The sequence below is a fragment of the Oncorhynchus masou genome, chromosome 31 (assembly GCF_036934945.1).
Source record: "Oncorhynchus masou masou isolate Uvic2021 chromosome 31, UVic_Omas_1.1, whole genome shotgun sequence".
Lineage (NCBI taxonomy): Eukaryota > Metazoa > Chordata > Actinopteri > Salmoniformes > Salmonidae > Oncorhynchus > Oncorhynchus masou.
This window is the reverse complement of record NC_088242.1, coordinates 42,103,313-42,120,551: the sequence shown is the minus strand read 5'-3', so window position 1 is coordinate 42,120,551 and position 17,239 is coordinate 42,103,313. Positions and strand designations below refer to the sequence as shown.

Sequence of the window (17,239 nt, the reverse complement as noted above, 5' to 3'; positions counted from 1 at the left end):
AACCTTTTTTTTTATATACATGAATCGATACTATATGTTCCACTTTACGTCTGTAAGAATGTTTCATAACCTCTTGACCTGTTATACCCTGATCTGTTTCACCTGTTGTTGTGCAATGTCTCTGCCCCGCTCCAGGAGTCGCCCATCTTCCCCATTATCCCCGGTGTATTATACCTGTGTTCTCTGTTTGTCTGTTGCCAGTTTGTTTTGTTCGTCAAGCCTACCAGCGTTTTCCTCCTTGTGACTGTCTGTTTCTATTTCCTGTTTTGACCATGTGCCTGCCCTGACCCTAAGCCTGCCTGCTGTTCTGTACCTTGTCAAATCACACTGGATTATTGACCTCTGCCTGCCCTGGACCTGTCAATCCACCATAATTGAGAATTTCAATAAGCATTTTTCTACGGCTGGCCATGCTTTCCACCTGGCTACTCCTACCCCGGTCAACAGCACTGCACCCCCCACAGCAACTCGCCCAAGCCTTCCCCATTTCTCCTTCTCCCAAATCCATTCAACTGATGTTCTGAAAGAGCTGCAAAATCTGGACCCCTACAAATCAGCCGGGCTAGACAATCTGGACCCTTTCTTTCTAAAATGATCTGCCGAAATTGTTGCCACCCCTATTACTAGCCTGTTCAGCCTCTCTTTCGTGTCGTCTGAGATTCCCAAAGATTGGAAAGCAGCTGCGGTCATCCCCCTCTTCAAAGGGGGGACACTCTTGACCCAAACTGCTACAGACCTATATCTATCCTACCATGCCTTTCTAAGGTCTTCGAAAGCCAAGTAAACAAACAGATTACCGACCATTTCAAATCTCACCATACCTTCTCTGCTATGCAATCTGGTTTCAGAGCTGGTCATGGGTGCACGTCAGCCACGCTCAAGGTCCTAAACGATATCTTAACCGCCATCGATAAGAAACATTACTGTGCAGCCGTGTTCATTGATCAGGCCAAGGCTTTCGAATCTGTCAATCACCACATCCTCATCGGCAGACTTGACAGCCTTGGTTTCTCAAATGATTGCGTCGCCTGGTTCACCATCTACTTCTCTGATAGAGTTCAGTGTGTCAAATCGGAGGGTCTGCTGTCCGGACCTCTGGCAGTCTCTATGGGGGTGCCACAGGGTTCAATTCTTGGACCGACTCTCTTCTCTGTATACATCAATGAGGTCGCTCTTGCTGCTGATGAGTCTCTGATCCACCTCTACGCAGACGACACCATTCTGTATACTTCTGTCCCTTTTTTGGACACTGCGTTAACAACTCTCCAGGCAAGCATTAATGCCATACAACTCTCCTTCCGTGGCCTCCAATTGCTCTTAAATACAAGTAAAACTAAATGCATGCTCTTCAACCGATCACTACCCGCACCTGCCCGCCTGTCCAACATCACTACTCTGGATGGCTCTGACTTAGAATTTGTGGACAACTACAAATACTTAGGTGTCTGGTTAGACTGTAAACTCTCCTTCCAGACCCATATCAAATATCTCCAATCCAAAGTTAAATCTAGAATTGGCTTCCTATTTCGCAACAAAGCATCCTTCACTCATGCTGCCAAACATACCCTTGTAAAACTGACCATCCTACCAATCCTCGACTTTGGCGACGTCATTTACAAAATAGCTTCCAATACCCTACTCAACAAATTGGATGCAGTCTATCACAGTGCAATCCGTTTTGTCACCAAAGCCCCATATACTACCCACCATTGCGACCTGTACGCTCTCGTTGGCTGGCCCTCGCTTCATACTCGTTGCCAAACCCACTGGCTCCATGTCATCTACAAGACCCTGCTGGGTAAAGTCCCCCCTTATCTCAGCTCGCTGGTCACCATAGCATCTCCCACCTGTAGCACATGCTCCAGCAGGTATATCTCTCTAGTCACCCCCAAAACCAATTCTTTGGCCGCCTCTCCTTCCTGTTCTCTGCTGCCAATGACTGGAACGAACTACAAAAATCTCTGAAACTGGAAACACTTATCTCCATCACTAGCTTTAAGCACCAACTGTAAGATCAGCTCACAGATTACTGCACCTGTACATAACCCACCTATATTTTAGCCCAAACAACTACCTCTTTCCCTACTGTATTTATTTATTTATTTATTTATTTATTTTGCTCCTTTTGCACCCCATTATTTTTATTTCTACTTTGCACATTCTGCCATTGCAAATCTACCATTCCAGTGTTTTACTTGCTATATTGTATTTACTTTGCCACCATGGTCTTTTTTTGCCTTTACCTCCCTTATCTCACCTCATTTGCTCACATTGTATATAGACTTGTTTATACTGTATTATTGACTGTATGTTTGTTTTACTCCATGTGTAACTCTGTGTCGTTGTATGTGTCGAACTGCTTTGCTTTATCCTGGCCAGGTCGCAATTGTAAATGAGAACTTGTTCTCAACTTGCCTACCTGGTTAAATAAAGGTGAAATAAATAAAAAATAAATAAAACATTTGCCTGCCCCCTGTTATTGTAATAAACTTTTGTTGCTTCGACACTGTCTGCATCTGGGTCTTCCCTGAAACGTGATAGTACGAACTGGCCATGACTGACCCAACAGACTCAGACCAGCTCCACAATGCTGTCTCCCTGCAAGGAGCCACCATTGGAAGATATGGGGAGTTTATTCAATGTCTTATGGAGGGACTCCATAGCCTGGCAGAATGCCATGACCAGGCATTCGATACTTTGCTGCGGCAATTCCGCAGATTCGCCACTGGGCAGCGGGTCAAACCCGTAATCTCCCAGCCTACCCCAGTATCCCGAGAACTCCGCTTACCACCTCCGGAGCGCTACGCTGGAGATTCCGGAACCAGGCTTTTCTCTCCCAGTGCTCCCTCATTTTAGAGCTGCAGCCTTCTTCGTTCCCCTCGGACCCCTCGAGGATAGCTTACATCATAACGCTGATGTCCGGGAGGGCACTTGCCTGGGCTATGGCAGTGTGGGAGAAACAGTCCGCCGTCTGCCTCAGTCTGGAGGAGTTTGCAGAATGTTTGATTCTCCGTTGTTTGAGAGAGCGGCTGCTCTAGCTACGTCAAGTCTCCCGTAATGTGGCAGACTACACAGTGGATTTTCGCACGTTGGCGGCTGAGAGTGCCTGGAACCCGGAAGCATTGTTCAACATATCCTGCACAGAGTATCGGAGGAAGTGAAGGACAAGCTTGCAGCCCGGGAACTACCGACGGGTCTTGACTCGCTCTTTGCCTTGACCATTCGGATTGATGGGTGACTACGAGAGTGAAGGAAGGAGATGTTCAATTTCACTCACCCGCCCAAGGCTTTCACCTCGCCCCGAGACATCCCAGAAGTCCCCGACGGCTCCGTTGCCAAGAGAACCCGAGGCTACCCAAGGTCTCCCGAGAGTATTTAAAGTCTGCCAATTCATCTCTTCCTGAGCCGATGCAACTAGGCAGAGCTAGGCTGTCCCCAGCCGAATGGCTATACAGGCTTCACATGAAGAGTTGCCTGTATTGTGGGACTGCTGGTTATTTTGTGGCTACCTGTCCACTAAAAGACCAGGCTCACCGGTAGGAGCGAGTACTCTGGTGGGCCATACAGAGAGGAGGGAGGCAGATAACTGGATGTTTGTTCCTGACACTGTCCGCTCCTCGGTCCTGGAGTGGGCCCACTCTTCCAGGCTTGCCTGCCCCACGGGCTCCTGTTGGACTCTGACCTTTGTGTGACAACGCTTTTTGTGGCCTACCATGGTTACTGACGTCTCCACATTCGTCGTCGCATGCACAATCTGTGTGCAGATTAAAACTCCTCTGCAAGCTCCGGCTGGTCTCCTTCAACCTCTGCCTCTCCCTCACCGTCCCTGGTCTCGCATATCCCTGGACTAATGGCAACACTGCCATCCTGACAGTAGTGGACCGGTTTTCCAAAGCCACCCACTTCATTCCTCTCCCCAAACTACCCTCTGCCAAAGAGATGGTGCAGCACATCTTCCGGCTCCATGGACTCCCAGTGGACATGGTCTCCAACCGGGGTACTTAGTTCTCGTCCTGGTTCCGGAAGGCGTTCTGTACACACATTGGGTCGTCGGCCAGCTTGTCCTCTGGGTTTAGGGAAGACCCAGATGCAGACCGTGTCGAAGTAACAAAAGTTTATTACTAGAACAGGGGGCAGGCAAAATGACAGGTCCAGGGCAGACAGAGGTCAATAATCCAGTGTAGTGTGACTTGGTACAGTACAGCAGGTAGGCTCAGGGTCAGGGCAGGCAGAATGGTAAAACAGGAACTAGAAACAGACCCGCGCAAGGGGGGAAAACTGGTAGGCTTGACGAACAAAACAAACTGACAACAGACAGAGGATACAGGTATAATACACTGGGGAAGATGGGCGACACCTGGAGTGGGGCGGAGACGAACACAAAGACTGGTGAAAACAGATCAGGGTGTGACATAAACCATGGAAAATATTCAAAATAGCTTTGCATCAACTTTTGTCCATTGGCTTTTCAAAACCTGTATTTCCACCACCACTCATGAAGTGAAGCACACGCCTTCACTGCTAAGGAGAGTTTTGTTTGTGGGTTCTTAGCCAAATGTGATCAGAACTAAGTTGCACTTTTAATTATCTTCTGCTTTTGTAATATTATATATTTCTGGAGTAAGATAAGTATTTCTTGGATTAAATTCTGCTGTTGAAATTGTGTTTTGAGCATGAGTGCAAATGAAATGGCTAGGTAGCTAATAGCTAGCTAGTTTGCTTTGGTCAAACCATTGTCAGATTCTGGGTTATCTCCTGTTTTTAACTCTCACAATGATCTCTGCTTGTTGGCTAAGTTAACTAGCCAACTTGTCATTGGCAGAAAGAGTGAACAGATTATTCAGATGTGTATGGCAATACAGTGCATTCAGAAAGTATTCAGAACCCTTTTATTTTGTTACGTACCAGCCTTATTCTAAAATAGAACAAATTAATTGTTTTCCTCATCAATCTACACACAATACCCCACAATGACAAATTGAAAACAGACTTTTTAGACATTTTTGCAATGGTATTAAAAATGTAAAGCAGAAATGCCTTATTTATATAAGTATTCAGACCATTTGGTTGAGCTCAGGCGCATCCTGTTTCCAATGATCATCCTTGATGCTTCTACAACTTGATTGGAGTCCCCTGGTGGTAAATTCCATTGATTGGACATGATTTGGGAAGGCACACACCTGTCTATAGAAGGTCCGACAATTGACAGTGCATGTCAGAGCAAAAACCAAGTCATGAGGTTGAAGGAATTGTCCGTAGAGCTCCAAGACAGGATTGTGTCCAGATACAGATCTGGGAAAGGTACCAAAAATGTTGTGCAGCATTGAAGGTCCCCAAGAACACAGTGGCCTCTATCATTCTTAAATGGAAAAAGTTTGGAACCACCAAGACTCTTTCTAGAGCTGGCCACCTAGCCAAACTGAGCTATCGGGAACCCGATGGTCACTCTAACATAGCTCCTCTGTGGAGATGGGAGAACCTTCCGGAAGGACAACCATCTCTGCAGCACTCCACCAATCAGGCCTTTATGGTAGAGTGACCAGACGGAAACCACTCCTCAGTAAAAAGCACATTACAGCCCGCTTGGAGTTTGCTAAAAGGCACCTAAAGGACTCTGACTATGAGAAACAAGATTCTCTGATGTGATGAAACCAAGATTTGGCCTGAATGCCAAATGTCATGTTGGGAGGACATCCCTACGGTGAAGCATGATGGTGGCAGCATCATATTGTGGGAATATTTTTCCAGGGCAGGGACTGGGAGACTAGTCAGGATCGAGGGAAAGATGAACAGAGCAAAGTACAGAGAGATCATTGATGAAGATCCAGAGCGGTCAGGACCTCAGACTGGGGCGAAGGTTCACCTTCCAACAGGGCAAAGACAACGCAGGAGTGGCTTTGGGACAAATCTCTGAATGTCCTTGAGTGGCCCAGCCAGAGCCCGGACTTGAACCCAATCGAACATCTCTGGAGAGGCCTGAAAATAGCTGTGCAGCGACGCTCCCCATCCAACCTGACAGAGCTTGAGAAGATCTGCAGAGAAGAATGGGAGAAATACAAATACAGGTGTGCCAAGCTTGTAGCGTCATTCCAAAGAAGAATCGAGGCTGTAATCGTTTCCAAAGGTGTTTCAACAAAGTACTGAGTAAAGGGTAGGAATACTTATGTAAATGTAGTATTTCAGTTTTTTTTCTTTGTCATTATGGGGTATTGTGTTTTAAAAACATAACAAAAAGTCCAGAGGTCTGAATACATTCCGACTGCACTGTAAATAGCTAGTTAGTGATAACATAAGCTGGCTAATCTAGTGCCAACCATGTAGCTAGCTGACTAATGTTAGCTAGATCAACCAGTCAGCCCAGTGTAGAATTCTTCCTATTCATTGTTCTGTCACTGTGTTTAGTGTATGTTTTAATGACCAGGCCTATAGGCTCATCCGCCATGCAGTGAAACATCTCAATAAGCTTTTTGTAACATATAGCTACTATAGTTTTTTTGTTGGTGTGTTTTTCTTTTTATTTACAACTTCTAGCAGCACAACTGAGGGGAAGGAGAATGGGCTAGGCAAGAAAATAAAATAACTTTCACATTGTAAGAGAAGGAGGATGAAGGGTAAATCCTAGTTTGGCAGGGAAATATGATTGTGTTTACTATTGCAATTGATATCTGCACTGTTTTATTTATTACTTGCATGATTCTTACCTTAGATTTCAGCATGGAATTAAATATTGTCTGATTTGCATACTAGTAACATGATTCATAGTGAAATTTAGGTATTGATTGTTTGACATCACACTTGGTGTAAATATTTCTAGTACGCAATCACCATTACATGTACTTGAAATTATATTGTAAAATACATTTTTATTAATGCTATTGAAATTGAGAAATGATGCCAATGTCTCAGACCGTTTTACTGGGCATGGGCGGTATACAGAATGCCATACAATACCTTCATAGCAACTCTGTGCCATATTGGGATATTCCGTAATACCGGCACTGAACCCAGGGGGCGCTATTTTCTAACCACACAGCCTCTGTAATCCGAAGGTTAGCAATGCTAACAAGTACATGTAAAATCTCGTAGAGAATGCTAACGAGCGCATTGGGAATATTTTATACAGTCTCTGACCTAAACTATTTTCAGGACAAACATCCCAGCTCATAAAGTTAAACAAGTAACCAACATTGTTTTGCTTCAAGCACAAAACAAATATTAGACAGCAAGGCTCTTGATCCAGGAGGGGATTCTCTGCTGTTACCAAACAAAGCTTGAGTTTAGATAAGTAGCTACTAAATTAGAAAACAAAATGCACAACTGCAGAGCTGTAATGGATTTCCTCTTCTGAGGAGGAGTAGGAGAGATCGGACCAATGCGCAGCGTGATACGTATCCATAATGTCTTTTAATGAGAATGAATACAAAAAAAGAACAAGACAATCGAAATGAAAACCAAAACAGTCCCGACTGGTGCAAACACTGAAACGGAAAATATTCACCCACAAAACACAGGTGGTAAAGTATGATTCTCAATCAGAGACAACGAACGACACCTGCCTCTGATTGAGAACCGTACCAGGCCAAACACATAAACACAACCTAGAAAAACAAACAGACTGCCCACCCCAACTCACACCCTGACCATTCTAACACAAAGACAAAATAAAGGAACTAGGTTCAGAACGTGACGAGCATTTAACACACTTTAGACAGTTAACTTAATAGTTATAGGATATCTAGCTGGATAACATTTTAGTTATGAATTCCATACTGTAAATAGATCACCTGGCTGCACAGCAGTGAGTGACTCACAAGGCTATGGTCTCTCTTTATTGGTTGCTTGTAAACAAACACCACATGACTGGGACTACCGGTAAGCTTCAAAATGAAAAGTTGTGACAGGTGAAATGAAGAACGCAATCTTCTTTTATCTCCTAACGCATATTGACTGCAGGTATTTAGTATGAAACATGTATGCACTCACTGGATAAAAAGAAAGTTTTTTTTTAAAATATTAAAGTAGCTACAAATATTCAAGTTTAGAAATAGTTTGACAGTCCTGAAAAACTATCCTGTGACTATTTCCAAATACCCCTGTATACTGCCCAAGCCTATGGTTTACCTTTTTTTTAATGAAAGTGCGCACATTGATAGATATTAAGTCAACTTTGAATAAGACTGTGCAGCCTACCCGTCCTGGGTGACATCTGCAAGATGATGCTGACGGGCTTAAATATTAAATGCACTAAGTTGTTCTTTTTGTTTGCTGTCACAATTTACCATAAGGTGTACTTTCTTTTTTTATACTAAACTACATTTGTAACGAGTACTTAAGTCGTTTTCTGACCGGATATTTTTTACTCTTAAGTAGTTTCTTAAGAGGGCTACATTTTATTTTTACTTGTGTAAATTACAATCTAAGTAACAGTACTTTTACTTAAGTACAGATCTTCTACCCACTTCTGGCACTGGAGGCAATGAATTACAGTGGTTCAGTCCTACAAGTGTGTGTGTGATTCAATTAGCATATCTACATTTGAAAAATAAAGGAGAGAGTGACTCAGTGTGGAGAATGGGCTCAGGGGAATTGATCCTGGCCTGGGTCACATTGAGGAGAGTGCAAGGTATTGAATGTCACAGATAGAAATTCCATGAATGGTGCTGACATGCCAGAGAGGCATTTTGAGATCTGAACATTCCTCAACATTATGCCCAGCCCTGGTTAGCACAGACAGTCAGCCAGAGTGGTGTGGTTGCCTTGGCTACTTTCATATATGAATGCTTTCTCCAGCGTAAGTTTGCACTGCAAGTTTGTCCTAGAACAGCAGCCCAGTCCAATAGCCTGCTAGGATGAATTCCTGTGATCTGCTGGTAGTCTGATCCGCTTCACAACCAGGCTGCCATGGTTACCAGAGGGCTTTATTTCCCTTTGGAAGCTCTGTATGCCGGACTTGAGTCTTGAGTTTCACCCGTACTCTGGCTCTCAGAGGAAGACAAAAGAGGGGACAGAGGCGCTTTAGAGAGGACTAATGAACATAGTGGAGAGGTGAAGTATTCACTCAGCGCTGTCGTAACTGAGGGAAATTCACAGTTCGTTAAGTGTTCTCTTATGTTTGCATGGAATTCCACTCTGCGTTCCACCATCATTGACATGATGACTCAGATTTTCCTTGGAAAGGATACTTCCTCCTTACAAAACAAGAGTAGTATTTCTACACACTCATTACTACACTCATGACCCTTCAGGTTTTCCGGCTCAGTGTTGGTACTGTAGTAGTTTTAGCTAAGGTCCTGTGTCCGTGGGTTGTGCTTAGGACTGCTACTGTGACCATATTACTGCCACACCGGCGGTCACGAGTCATTATGGCAGTCAAATTCCACCTGGCCATTTAGTCACAGTAATTAGGTCATTAGTATCCTACCAAACTTGCTAACTGCCTGGTACTCAGCACTCTATTGTCCCTCTAATCACTCTGACATCAATTCAAATGTTATCAAAAATCTAATCAAACTCTTCATAAGAACCCATGAGCTCATGTTGCAGAACATTTCTATAGGCTATGCAATTGCATGAGAAAACAGGGATGGCCTATTAAAAATAGGACGATTTTCCCCCTCCGCTTTCTATAGGCTAGGCCTACTATATTTATTTCTCAACCTTCCTAATATTAAGCACATTGCTTCTCTTTATAACAGGTTGGTATGAAAATGAACCACGGGAATAGCGTCCTCCATTCACTATTTAAGTGCATAGACACGTATTGCTTTCCACTGCCCCTGTTTCGAGACAGATGCATGATAATGGGCCATTTTTAAATCAAAACAAATGTCACACATATATTATTTAGTATATGCAAAGACTAGATTAAATCAAGAATCGTCTGATGGGCGACAATATCAGCCTCTCACTTGTGAATGATGTATTTTCCACGAGGAAATTCAAGGCATTATCAAGTGCTTGTCAAATCGTGAATGAGTGACTGGTGTAGTGTGTACAGCCTGCGCAAAAAAAACTAAGCAGAGCTCATGCCTTTCAAGCAACTTTTTTTCATTCATTATAGTCTCATCAAGCAGCCTTAGAATGTATTAAAACTCAAAACGTATAGCCCAACATTTGTATCACAACTAAAGTTAAATTAATAACTCCAAATGAAGCATATAGGAGTAGGCTACCAGTTTCTTTGTTAACCTATCAACACAGAAGAGCTGCACTCCCTCAAATCCTTCAAATACATGTTATTTTATTCCGATATGTTCAATTGTATTCTTCATACTATATAATAATATGAATTAATGCCAAGGAATTCTAAGCAAATCTTTTCTGCTAAATGAACTAGTGTAGCCCACAGTCATATGGCATAGCCAGATCATGGCCTAACATCAGGACAACTCAGAGTATGCTGTTCTGTTCTTCTGATATATACTACATTTTCTTCATATTATCTTTCTTTAGACTTGTCTAAAATACATTAATGTATTTGTGATGAATTTATTAGACTTTTTTAAAAATGTAGATTTTCACAAAGGTCTGCATCAGTGGCTTGTAGGTAATGCGTGGAAGCCAGGAGATGCTAAATGTGTTTATATTAGTTAACAGTCAACCGTGAGACCGGCAGGTACTTGCTTGACAATCCCCGGTTGACACAATGTCATGACTACCACAGCCCTAGTTCTGCTCATTTCATTTTTCTTTCTGTTTGTTTCTGTAGTCCATGAGCAGAGAGGGAGTAGAGCCCCAGCAGCGGCAGTGAGTCCATGGGATGCACGGCCGACCTGTTCCGCCTACTTCTCTCAGGCCTCCAGAAGCTGAATACAGGGTGCCATTGAGAGGTGAGCGAGCTGGAGAAGCCAATGTGCCTCTGATTTTATATGTGCTTCGCTCAGTTTGTTCTCCGAGAAAGAGATGGCTTTCTGTCTTTCACATACCTTTTTTTATTTAGTCCTGTACCTTGAAGTTACACTCTGTGGAAACATTCTCGAATTACTACCGAGATTTATTCTCTGTCAGAGTGTTACTTTAGAGCTCACAGCTGCTTTTGTCTTTATGCTCTGTTTTAAGGGTGCTCTCAGATAGTCTTCTAGAAGTCACTGCAGCGCTTGGGCTATTGCGGCTCTACGTGAACCACACTAAGACATTATAAGGATGTTGATATACTATATGTTGTAGAATGCATTATGCCCGGTGGGCTTTAAGTAAAGTGCTACCAACTCAGTGTGTAGTCAAGCAGTTTTGTCCTCTACATGTGGTGGTTGTTGTCCTAATTCCAGCCGTGCGTGCGAAGTAATAATTTAAATCACTTAACCACACTAGCCTACTTCTCTAGCTACCCCACCTTAGTCTACACTGTCGGAGCATACAACTGATTAAAACAAAATGTTTTCATTGATTGAGGTCAGATGGAGGATTTGCAGGTCATGGCTGAGGCTGAATGGTGTCCCCTCTTAACCACACTAAGTGCTGTACCTCTTAAAATGGAGGCGTAACCCCTAATCTCTTTGGCACACCATACTATGATCCAGAGTGCGAGTAAGTAAGGTGTCTTCCAAGTGAATACTCTACAGAGTTGCACTGTATACCGAAACTAGTACAAGAAACTGTTCGGTACTAGAATTTCTGTTACTTTCGGTACTTCTGTCAAATGTGTCTCATGTCATATGTGGATTGAGAGGTTCGAGTCTTGTCGAGTAATTTGCCTTTATCTTCTTAAGGGAGCAGTAGTAAGCTAGCCAGGCTGCTTGTGAATGCAGCTGACACAGCTCAAGCCATTTTTGGCAAGCGAGAAGAGAGCGAAAATACTGACAGCATTTTTCCAGCGAAAACATAATATACCACGTCCGCAGCTGGTTGACAAAACTGCCGCCAGAAGCAAACTATGGTAATATTTTGCTTACCAAAACAACTATGCTAAATGTGTTATGTAGCAGTGCAGTGTAAGGTTTAGTTGCGAAACATTTTTTTTTTACACATGACTTTTTGCATTGCAACGTTATTCTACTACCAACTAAATTCAAATTCCTTTTTAGTTACAATGACATGAGCATTATAGTATGATTACAACCCAAAAGTAATTAATCTGTGACCGCAATATATTTAAACTACTTCACTAGCAGTTTGCTAGTAGTCACCACTAGCCAGCCAGCAGCCCTGGGTCATGGCTAGAAGGGATCCAGCTTCTGTCAAATTAATGTCAAAAGTAGAATTTCTTTGTATTTTAGTTACAATTCCTAACCTTGACCGAATTCTCCTAACCTGCTATGTTCAATTTCCTAACCTGCTGACGTTAATTTGACAAACGCAGCCCTGGGTGGAGCATTGCACCCTGGGAGTTGAAATGTGCTGTGAGAAATCCAATGAATTTTAATGTTATGTAGACTATTGCAATATACAAGCTTAGCAAATTAACTTTAAAGTGTTTTTTTGTTATTTTGGAACTAAATGATTCATTTAATATATTACATTATTTAGCTGTAATGAATCATAGAATCATTACCCAAGAATGCCAAGGTAACCTGCGTAAATTACTACCACCCCTTAGCACTCACGTCTGTAGCCATGAAGTGCTTTGAAAGGCTGGTCATGGCTCACAGCATCATCCCAGAAACCCTAGACCCACTACAATTCGCATACCGCCCAATAGATCCACAGATGACTCAAACTCCATTGCACTTCACACTGCCCTTTCCCACCTGGGCAAAAGGAACAGCTACGTGAGAATGCTGTTCATTGACTACAGCTCAGCTTTCAACACCATAGTGCCCTCAAAGATCATCACTAAGCTAAGGACACTGGGACTAAACACCTCCCTCTGCAACTGGATCCTGGACTTCCTGATGGGCTGCCCCCAGGTGGTTAAGGGTAGGCAATAACACATCTGCCATGCTGATCCTCATCACAGGGGCCCCTCAGTGGTGCATGCTCAGTCCCCTCCTGTACTCCTTGTTTACCCACAACTGCGTGGCCACGCACGACTCAAACACCATCAAGTTTGCCCGACGACACAACGGTGGTTGGCCTGATCACCGACAATGATGAGACCGCCTACAGAGAGGAGGTCAGAGACCTGGCAGTGTGGTGCCAGGGCAACAAATCTCTCCCTCAACTTGAGCAAGACAAAAGAGCTGATCGTGGACTACAGGAAAGGGGGGCTGAACACGCCCCCATTCACAACGACAGGGCTGTAGTGGAGCAGCTCGAGAGCTTCCAGAGGGTAGTGCGTAAGGCACAGTACATCACTGGGGCCAAGCTTCCTGCTATCCAGGACCTCTATACCAGGCGGTGTCAGAGGAAAGCCCAGAGGAAGGCCCCACCCTAGTCATAGAGCGCTATCTCTGCTACCACACAGCAAGTGGTACCGGAGCGCTAAGTCTAGGTCCAAAACCCTCTTTTTTTTAAGCTGCTGTTACTTAGATAAAACACTATGCATTGTCACTTTACCCCTACCTACATGTACATATTGCCTCAATTACCTCGACGAGCATGTACCACCGCTCATTGTCTTGGTACCAGTACCACCTGTATATATTGTTATTGTGTTTCCTTTTTTTCTGTATTTAATTTTATCGTTTTTTTTTTTTTTGCAAATATTTTCTTACTTTAAAAATAATTATTGGTTAGTTCTACACCTGTTTTTTCAGCACATGTGACACAACATTTGATTTGATTTAGGTCTAATGACCCAATATTATGTTCATAGATTGAATTAACCCTGATATGTATCAAATTAAATTTGAAAACCATTTAGATTTAATTGTACAATGATTTTGTATGCTCCAAGTCTCAGATATGGTTTTGCATTTAAACAATGTTTCTGTTACTTAATATGGTGTTTTAATTTTTGAAAGAAATATAAAATATTTAATTTATTTTAGTAGTTATCGAAATGCTTACTTGTAAGTTCCTTCTCGATAATACAATAAGAAATAATACAAGATAAGAATATGAACATAACGTAAATGGCTCAGTAGAATAGACATTTTAGCACAAGTATAATACAGAAAAGCACAATTTATAGTACAATATTTACACATATCAGAGAAAGGGAAGAATTGTTTAAATTGTACATGATTAGTAATAGTAAATAAGAGGCTGGTAGGAGCAATTGTGGATGTGTGCTAAGGTCCAGAGAGTAATTGCATGTGGTCAGTCCAGTTCAAGTTTTTAGCAGTCTGATAGCTTGTAGATACCAACAGGCTCCGAGACAGTTTCTATCAGACCTAAGTGAGAGAACAGCTCGTGGCTGGGTTGTGTGGGGTCCTTGATGTTGCGACACTTCCTCAGTCACTGTTTGAAGTAGATGTCCTGGAGAGTGGGAACACGGCCTCAGTGATGTACTGGGCCGGATGTAGCAATTCCCGAACATAGAAATTCCCATACCAGGCTGGGATGCAACCGGACAGGATGCTCTGTGGTGCAGCGGTAGTATTTGAAAAAGGACCTGGGGTGGAATGCCAAATTTCTTCATCCGCCTTAGGAAGTAGAGACGCATTTGTGCCCTATTGACAAAAGTGGTGGTGGTGTTGTTAGTCCATGACAAGTCCTCAGTGATGTGGACGCAGAGGAAGTTAAAACTGCGGACTCTCTACTGCAGACCCGTTGATGTAGATCGGGGCCTGTTCCCTCATCTGCTTCCTGAAGTCAAAAATCAACTCCTTTTGTTTTGCTGAGGTTGTTGTCCTGGCACAACATTGCCAGTTCACATTCCTCCTTCCTCCCTACAGGCTGACTTGTCGATGTTCGTTAATCAGGCCTACAACCGTGGTGTCGTCAGCAAACTTGATGGAGTTGGTCTTGTGCAAAGCCATGCAGTTGTGGGTGAACAGGGAGTAGAGCAGAGGACCCGAGGACATACCTCTGAGGGGCCCCTGTACTATTAGAGCTGTTACTAGGAATAGGGATTTACTGATTTTTTTTTTTTTCATATCCACTAAGGCAACTCCAGTTAATGCCAATGTCTTTTTATTGTCAACTTCAGTGGAAACCAAATAATGGAAGTGCCAAGCGGTAAACATCTGGGTGGGTTTATTTGTTGAAGCATTTAGGATCATTGTATTTTGATGGTACTAGCCTTGGAATCACAACTGAATCATGCTACGTTAACATTCACTAGTTTTAATTTCGAAGCTAAGTAATTGGTGCCATAGAGAGGGATTTTTGGGAGAGGGTTTTGTTAAGCAGTTTTAGCTCCAGCTCCCGCAGGGAGTGATGTCCCTGTGAAGCGAAAGCAGACCATACACTGATGGATGGCCTAGCTTTCTGTTCTCCACAGACACGAGCCCTTTTTATGAAAATATAATAGGGGAACAGCCAGACGGGTACACTGAGATGGCAGGTCTCTCATTGATGGATGAGCACTACCAGCATCAACTTTTAAATATAGATCAGCAAGGGATTTGGGGATGACTAAATGTTTTGGTTTGTCATAGGTAATACCATAATGTCCCAAGTACAGACTGGGGGATTTGAACTGTGAAGGAAGTCATGCTGGAAGTGTTTGTTTAACCGGTTGGATCTCTCCATGCCTCCTTAGCTAGGCTATATCCTGGGGTGTTTCTCAATAGCGTGAAGTGGCATCCTCTCCGTGATTTACTTTCCTTCATCCAAAGGGGGAAAAAATTAACTGGTGAAAATAATTACCTGGTAGCCATCCACCATATTTCTTTCACCTCTATAAAAACTCTAAATCAGCCCTTTGAAGGGTCACTGCTGAGTCATGTTAGGTTGTCTGCCACTCCCTCCTCCCCACTGGCCCATAAAGAGGCTGCTGTGTTAACGGTGGCAGCAGTGGAATCTGGGATGATTTGCTGCTATAGGCACTTTCTCTGTCTGCTGGTGGCCTTGGATGGGTGGGCGACTGGGCTCATGATTGATTGTCACCCAGTCTGGACACTCGGGACACACACACACACACACACACACACACACACACACACACACACACACACACACACACACACACACACACACACACACAACATTAGAGCCCTTTTATAGTACCGGATTGGACCAATCACCGGGGTCGTGTTCAGTGGCGGAGCCATGAGGCTAAGAGAAAATGTTGCTATTTTTCCTGCTAGAGATAATAAATGACGTATTTATACAGGGCCTTCAGAAAGTATTAACACCCCTTGAATTTCCACATTTTGTTGTGTTACAGCCTGAATATTTAATTGAGATTTTGTAACTGGCCTGCACACACTACCCCATGTCTAAGTGGCATTATGTTTTTTAGAATTTTTTTACAAATTCATTCAAAAGGAAAAGCTGAAATGTCTTGAGTCAATAAGTATTCAACTCCTTTGTTACGGCAAGCCTAAATAAGTTCACATTTAAAAGAAGACATTTGAATATCCCTTTGATCATGGTGAAGTTATTAATTACACGCTGGATGATGTATCAATACAACCAGTCACTACAAAGATACAGGCATCCTTCCTAACTCAGTTGCTGGAGAGGAAGGAAACCGCATAGGGATTTCACCATGAGGCCAATGGTGACTTTCAAACAGAGTTTAATGGTTGTGATATGAGAACTGAGGCTGGATCAACAACATTGTAGTTACTCCACAATACTAACCTAAATGACAGAGTAAAAAGGAAGCCTGTACAGAATACAAATAGTCCAAAACATGCATCCTGTTTGCAATAAGGCACTGGCTACACCAGTGGTCACTTTGTTGCACACCCCTATGTCACCCTCACTTTGGTGTCCCTCAAGGTGAGTGGAGAGGTCTACCTTTACAACCCCTTGCTGTATGAAGGACACAAGCAGAACACTGGGCAGTGTGGCCGCACTTGTAGGCCCTTAGAAATTGTGTGTGCTGTAGCCTACTTCTCTAGTGACTACCCTACTTTAGTCTACTCTGTCACACGGCTTAAAACTGATTGAAACACCTTTTTTTTCATTGGTTGTGGCCAGATGGAGGATTTGCAGGACAGTGCTGAGGATGGGTGGCATGTCTGTTTGGAGTATAGTATAACTCCTCTGGAAACAAGCAAGCTGGAAACCGGGACTGTCTGGGTGTCAGAGGGTGTTTGGAGTCTAGAATTTCACTGTCTGTCGGTTTCATTAGGCGACTGGAACACACTCAGCGACTGATCTGAAGTGGGACCCTGCTATGAACTGTATAGGGTCCTGTTGCTTGGTTGTGGCATGTTCCCCTCCCCCTTAACACTAGACAGATATGTATCTTTTGAGGTGAACAGACCATATATCTTTTACACATGCATGCATGGGCACACAC

General features: G+C 43.3%; 1 protein-coding gene across 2 annotated transcripts in view; it reads left to right on the top strand.

Annotated features, from left to right (window-relative positions):
- Positions 1-17,239, top strand: part of LOC135523954 (leucine zipper putative tumor suppressor 2 homolog) — a 43,692-nt gene that overhangs the window by 14,065 nt on the left and 12,388 nt on the right. The window contains exon 2 of one of the 2 annotated variants that reach the window (XM_064950991.1): positions 10,709-10,829. The exons of the other annotated variant lie outside the window; for it this stretch is intronic. The gene's annotated coding sequence lies outside the window, so the exon portion shown is untranslated. The remainder of the gene's footprint in view (positions 1-10,708; positions 10,830-17,239) is intronic. 2 annotated transcript variants of the gene reach the window in all.